A 7,506-nucleotide genomic window follows, 5' to 3' on the forward strand; every position below is an offset into this window, starting at 1 on the left:
GAGGTAGGTAAAAGGTCAGAGATGGCAGGGACTCGGGTCTCGTCGAGCTGGGCAGTCTTGATCCGTAGGAGAGACTTACAGCAAACCGCAAGCGCTTAGATGGTGCCTGCTGGTGCAGGGTGGCTACTCCTTAGCCACAAGGGAGAGTCTTCAGAAATAGTCAAGAGTTCCTTTCGTGGAAAGTAGTTCGTGATTCGGAGTTATCCGATTATCTGATTATCCAATTTGGGAAGGGGACGCGCTCCTACCTTTATTCTAAGAAAAGGGGCTGGCCCGTGACTAGGTTCTACCTATGGGTGGAGCCAGGAGGGGGGTGGTTACACCCCTATCCTTTGTCCGGCTTCGCGCCAGCTCAGGGGCTGGTGTGCCCCCGAAACTGGTTTGAGCCGGGCTATGCACAGTGAGCACCGGGGTGCCACTTGCAATCACCTTCCTTTCAGCCCTGCCTACCTGGGATACACAAACCCTGTCTGGGATGGTGCTAACACCGCCCTCGACAGGAAACCCTTTGTCCAAGCTCCCCTTGCTGGAAGGTCCCCCAGCAGCGGGAGGTCAGACTTGTGTCTGGTGGCAGCATCCATTTTGTGATGCTGAGGCTTGAGTCAACTTTAACCGGTGTTCAAGGTTACTTCCATGTCGTGTCCCTCTAAAAGGGGGGAATGCTAACCCCGTCACCAGGACTGGCGAGGGGTTCGTATTCCCATCCGTATGACACCTTACTCGACAGGTATAGGTGAGGTGAGGCCAAAGTTAGCAATTGCATTAAAAGTAGTTGGCCCGCGTCACCATGGAACGGCTATTAGGACTTGGTTCCGCAAGCCGTCGACGGGCTCAGCTCGCGCCAGAGCACCGTCCCACATGATTCCCCGCACTCTGCCTTCAGGATTGATAAGGCCTGCTATAGGAGTGACTGATAGGAATCCATGTGTCCATTTTAGGGTTTAGGTGTAGGAATACTACACCTACAGCAACGGGTGATTACACCACGTGGCCCCAGCTGTCGTGCAGCCAGTTGTGTCAGATTTGGGCGGCCATTCCAGGGGTGGCATAATACATGCTTCAGCCCCTGGTAGGCCCTGGGTACACCGATGCCCTGGATACCTGTGGTATGCTGAGACAGGGACTGACAAGGCGGCCCAGTTCCAATTAGTGGATGCACCTAATGTACATGTGTGTTAATTTCGAGGGAGAACAGCTAGGCTGTGGGTCTGATTGGCAGGCCCACAGCCGGGGAAAGTCGTAAACCAATGAAGCAAAAGCAAAAAATCTGGGTGATCATAGGATTGCAGACCCTACTCTCCTACATGACCCCCCCCCCAAACTTTGGGACAATAAGCTAACCTTGACCAGGTGAGTCTTCTTGCTCTAAGTGGAAATACCTGGAGAGCCCATCTGCATTGCCATGATCAGTGCCAGGTCTATGCTCCACTGTGAAGTCCATCCCCTGTAGGGAAATGGACCACCTAAGTAGTTTGGGGTTTTCACCCTTCATTTGATTTAGCCACAAGAGGGGCTTATGGTCGGTCTGAATCTTGAAGTGAGTGCCAAACAAGTATGGCCTCAACTTCTTCAGGGCCCAAACCACAGCAAAGGCCTCCCTCTCAATAGCTGACCAATTCTTCTCTCTGGGGGTCAGCCTCCTGCTAATAAAAGCTATGGGCTGGTCATGACCATCAAAATTCAGTTGCGATAGAACAGCTCCCACACCCAGCTCCGAAGCGTCTGTTTGGACAATGAATGGTTTGGAGTAGTCTGGACTCTTTAGGATAGGTGCTGTGCACATGGCCTGCTTTAGGTCATCGAATGCCTTCTGACAGCTTGCTGTCCACTGAACTTTTTTTGGCATCTTTTTACTTGTCAGGTCGTTTAGCGGGGTCACAATGGATCCATAATTTCTGACAAATTTCCGGTAATAACCAGTCAGGCCCAAGAAAGCTCGAACCTGAGTCTGGGTGGTTGGAGGAGCCCAGTCCTGGATGGCCTGTATTTTGCTCTCCAATGGTTGAACCTGGCCTCCACCCACAAGGTGGCCCAGGTATACAACCTGTGTCTGCCCTATCTGGCACTTGGTGGCCTTGATAGTGAGGCCTGCCTTCTGCAGGGCCTCTAACACTTTCCTCAGGTGGACCAGGTGATCCTCCCAGGTGGAGCTAAAGACAGCGATATCGTCCAGATACGCCGCACAGAAGTCGTCCAACCCAGTGAGAACTCGATTCACCAGCCTTTGGAAGGTGGCAGGTGCATTTTTCAAACCAAAGGGCATTACCACGAACTGATAATGCCCACTCGGGGTAGAAAATGCTGTTTTGGGCTTGGCCTCCTCAGCTAACCTGATTTTCCAATACCCAGCTGTCAGGTCAAACGTACTTAAGTAGTTGGCCGAGGCCAACCGGTCGATAAGTTCGTCTGCTCTTGGTATCGGGTGGGCGTCGGTCTTAGTGACCGCATTGAGACCTCTGTAGTCCACGCAAAACCTCATCTCTTTCTTACCGCCCTGGGTGTGAGGTTTCGGCACGAGCACTACGGGACTAGCCCAGGGGCTGTCCGAGGGTTCAATGACTCCCAGCTCCAACATTTTCTGCACCTCTGTCTTGATGCAGTCTCTGACATGATCAGGTTGCCGATAGATTTTACTCTTTACGGGCAGACTGTCCCCAGTGTCGACCTCGTGGGTACACCACTTGGTCTGACTGGGTGTCAGAGAGAACATATGTCGAAAGGATTGAAGAACCTGTTTACAATCCTCTTGTTGATGTCCAGAGAGGCTGCCACAAAAGACAACACCATCTACTGATCCATCGTCAGGGTTCTGAGAGAGCAGGTCTGGGAGAGGGTCACTCTCCTCCTCCTGTCCCTCATCTGTGGCCATGAGCAAGCCCATGCCCTCCCTGTCGACATATGCCTTGAGCCTGTTTACATGGAGCACCCTGTGGGGGCTCCGGGGAGTTCCCAGGTCTACCAAGTAGGTGACCTCTCCCTTTTGCTCAATGATCGTGTGGGGCCCAGACCATTTGTCTTTGAGTGCTGCTGGGGCCACTGGCTCCAGCACCCACACCTTCTGTCCAGGCTGGTACACAGTCAGGACAGCCTTTTGGTCGTGCCAAGCTTTCTGTAATTCTTGGCTCGCCTCCAGGTTTTTAGACGCCTTTTCCATGTACTCCGCCATCCGCGAGCGGAGACCGAGCACATAGTCCACAATGTTTGATGCCGGCTTTCTGAGAGGTCTCTCCCATCCTTCCTTTACCAAACAAAGGGGTCCCCTTACAGGATGTCCGAACAGAAGCTCAAAAGGGCTGTAGCCAACCCCCTTCTGCGGGACCTCTCTGTAGGCGAACAAGAGGCAGGGTATCAGGACATCCCATCTCCGCCGAAGCTTTTCAGGTAGTCCGTGAATCATCCCTTTTAGGGTCCGGTTGAATCTCTCAACCAGCCCATTGCATTGTGGGTGATAGGGTGTGGTGAACTTGTAGTTGACACCACATTCCTTCAACATAGCAGTCAGATATCCCGACATGAAGTTTGCACCTCTGTCTGAGACGACCTCCTTAGGGAAGCCCACTCTGGAGAACACTCCAAGTAGGGCCCGTGCCACCACAGGTGCTGTAGTGGTCCTAAGGGGAATAGCTTCAGGATACCTGGTGGCGTGGTCCACCACCACCAGTATGAACTTGTGCCCTGATGCTGTCTGGGGTTCCATTGGTCCGACAATGTCGATCCCCACTCGTTCAAAGGGTACCCCCACCACTGGTAGTGGTATGAGGGGGGCCTTTGTCGTGCCACCTGACTTACCACTGGCTTGGCAAGTGACACAGGAGCGGCAAAACTCCTTCGTATCTTCGGACATGTGGGGCCAGTGAAAGTGTGGAACAATTCTGTCCCAAGTCTTATTCTGGCCTAAGTGACCTGCAAGGGGAATCTCGTGGGCCAAGGTGAGAAGGAAACCTCTCAGAGACAAGGGGATGACCAGCCTCCTGGTCGCACCAGGTTTGGGGTCTCTTGCCTCGGAGTACAGGAGTCCATCGTCCCAGTACACTTTGTGGGTACCTGTGGCGTTCCCTGCAGCCTCAGCAGCGGCCTGCTGTCTGAGGGGTTCAAGTGAGGGGCAGTCTAACTGTGCCTTCCCCAGGTCTTCCCTGGAGGGTCCCCCTGAGCCCAGAAACTCAACCTGACCAGGTTCAAGCTCTTGCGGCTCAGTTTCCCTCAGTTCTTTAAGGTCAGCCTCCTCGGAGACTTGATCCACGACCTGGGGCAAGGGGGAAGGCGAAGCCTTACCCTTACTGCTCCTTTTCTTGGAAGGTGCCTGGTCCGTTCTTCCAGGATCCAGCACCTGTTCAGTGGGGCATCTTTTGGCCTGTGACCTGGTCACAGCAAGGACATGTGCTGGCAAGCCTAACATCTCCATGTGAGTCCTCTGCTCCACTTCTGACCATTGTGACGTTTCCAAATCATTGCCCAACAGACATTCTACGGGGAGGTCTGAACTAACCACAACCTTTTTCGGGCCACTTACCCCTCCCCAGGAGAAATCAACAACTGCCATACTGTGATTGGTAGTGACGTTGCTGGCATTGGTCACTAGGTAACTGGTACCTAGCATGATCTGTCCAGGGTCCACGAAGTTAGGCGTCACCATGGTGACACTGGCACACGTGTCCCTGTAGGCCTGAGCCACTCTTCCATTTATCAAAGGTGTCTGCCTGTATTTGCCCAAAGTATTGGGACTGGCGTCAGGGGACATACCCATATCCCCTGTACAGACAAGGACTGCCTGAGTGAGCGTGCCGACTAAGTCGTCACTCCCCTCGGTTCCCAAGGTTAACCCAACTAATGCCTTGGGAGGCGCACTACCACTGCTGACTGTACTAGGGGGCGCAGGTGCCTTAGGGGCTGCAGTGGCAGGAGTTTGCCCTCCTTTCTTGGTGCACTCACTAAACCAGTGAGTCTTACTTTTACAGTATTGGCACCACCTTTTTGACTGGCCTTCTTGAGTCTTCTTCTTCTGTGAAGCCTGACCCCCACCCTCCTTGGTTTGTTGGGGACCTGTCGAAGACTTCTGGTCATTTTGTTCGTTCTTGTTACCCTTTTGGTCTGCTTTCTTCTGACCACCCTGGTTCTGATTCTGGTTCTGCTTGACCCTTGTTCTGACCCATCTGTCTGCCTTCTTTCCCAATTCTTGGGGAGAGGTCAGATCCGAGTCGACAAGGTGCTGATGCAACAATTGGTTCTGACAGTTGTTTAAAATCTGTTCTCGCATGATAAGATTGTACAATCCTGTGTAATCAGTAACCTTGCTACCCAGCAACCAGCCCTCCAAAGCCTTAGTGGCACAATCGACAAAGTCAGCCCAATCCTGAGACTGAATTTTCTGGGTGTCCCGGAACAGCACCCGGTACTGTTCCGTGGTTAAGCCGAACCCATCAATCAGTGTGTTCTTCAGGACTTGGTAGTTGTTAGCATCCTCAGCTCTTGTAGTGAGGAGCTTGTCCCTTCCTTTACCTTCAAAGGAAAGCCACAGTATAGCTGCCCACTGACTTGGGGGGACGCACTGGACAGTGCAGGCCCTCTCCAAGGCAGTTATCCACTTGTGGATGTCGTCCCCTTGTTTAAAGGGGGGCACGATTTTACTCAGGTGTCTAGTGTCTATACCCCTGTCTTTCTCTCTATTGAGAATGCTGCCACCAGCGGGATCTAACCCACTTAATTTCTGCTCTCGGGCCAAGGCAAGTCTTTCTTTGGCGAGGGCAAGTTCTTCCCTCTCGATCCTCAGATTGACCTCCCGCATCTTCGCTTCATGCTCCCTCCTCTGAGGGGAAGTCATTCCTCTCTGAGAAGATGCCTGAGAGACATGTGTATGAACCGATCTGCCAGAGCCTCTGGAGAGAGACCTAGCTCGTCCGTTCCCAAGGTTAAGCCTGCTTGAGCGTGGGCCCGGGGCTCCCCCAGTTCCATTCTCATGCCTGCTTAAGTTGGTCCTTGTAAGCCTGCCGACTACCACTGGACCTTTGTCTGCCTCGTCTCCCGATAACTCGTCCTCGTCCTCCTCCTCTGTGTGGGGGTCGAGGTCCGGGTCACCGAGGGTTCCCTCTAAGGGCGGCATGTTCCCATCTGCACTGGGGGGACCTGTGTTAGAGGACCTCCTAGCATCGTACGCCTCTAAGAGACCTATCAGTATTGCGATGGTAGGGTTAGAACCCTGGTTTAGCTTTCTGGAGGCACACAGTTGTCGCATCTCCTTGAAGCTAAGAGTTGCATATCGTGACACGACCTGTGGAGGGTCACTGACCACTAGAGGAGTCCCTGCAGACTCTCCGTGGACCGACATGCTTTTCTAGTGAGGTGTAAGTGTTGCACCTACCTACACTATGGGTTTACCTACTGATCCCTTGCTAAGAGTTGTAGTCAGGGTGTGCTAAGCCCTGTTACACTACAACAGCCGGTTCAGTAGAACTCGGAGTATTCTAAGTTAAGTTATATGTACCTGGGTACTTATGTGATCTTTCACTGCGATATTCTTAGGATACGTGTGTGGTAAAACAACAGCAAGCTCAAATCCCAACCGCTGCTCACCAATGTGAGAAGTTGGCCTGATATGTAGTGCTCACTATTCTAGTGATCACTGTGTATCATTCCAAACGACCCTTATTGATGATTGGTTGTAAGTCAACCTTTTAGACCAGCTATCCTAGTAGCGTGGATACGAGCAGTCTTTAGGCTAAACTCTAGAGGGCGTGTTAAGCCAGCTGTTTACCATCACATATACCCCTTGAACACCAAGTGAAAGGACACCACACAAGTTGTTATGAAAATAAAAGGATATTTATTTATAACAAGACTACCCTGGCTCTTTATGAGTCAGGGAGCTAAGCACACTACAAAACTCTTAAGAAAATACCTCAGTTGCACAATTTACACAAATGCCCGAGGGGCACGAGAAACCATCTACACTAACAGTGAAATGCGAATGGTTAGAGTCTGGAGGTACTGATTCCGGAGTGATCCGATCAGTGGGACTAAACGGAAAAGGAACTGGACACTTGTAGAGCGAACCTGCGATGGAGCACCGAGATGCTCGAGTTACCTAGCCCGGAGGCTGCGGCTGCGTGAAGTTCGGCAAGATGTCGGGAGTCCTCGTGTAGTCTCAGGAGCCTGAAAGAAGAAGTTGCTGGCAGGCGACCAGTGACGATGTTCAGAGCGATCCAAGCCTGGATCGGTGACGAAGGAAAACCTGAAAGCAGAGGGGACTCAGTTCTCAACCGCTAGCCAGCGATCGTGTGGGTACCAGGAGGGTACCGGCTGAAGTCACCTCGACCAGGTGAGTGGGTGACGTCGGACTCGGCTGTTCCTCGGACCAGGAGGCGCGGCGGCGACCAGGATGGAGGGCGAGCTGTCCCACGAAGGTGTCTGCTGTCGATGATGCTGGGCCCAGGAAGGGGCAGCGGATCTTGGCAGTGGCAACCCAAGCGGGGGAGTCGAGATGGCGTCGGGAGTGGACCAGGAGGGTCCGGG

The sequence above is a fragment of the Triturus cristatus genome, chromosome 3_2, assembly GCF_964204655.1.
Source record: "Triturus cristatus chromosome 3_2, aTriCri1.1, whole genome shotgun sequence".
Lineage (NCBI taxonomy): Eukaryota > Metazoa > Chordata > Amphibia > Caudata > Salamandridae > Triturus > Triturus cristatus.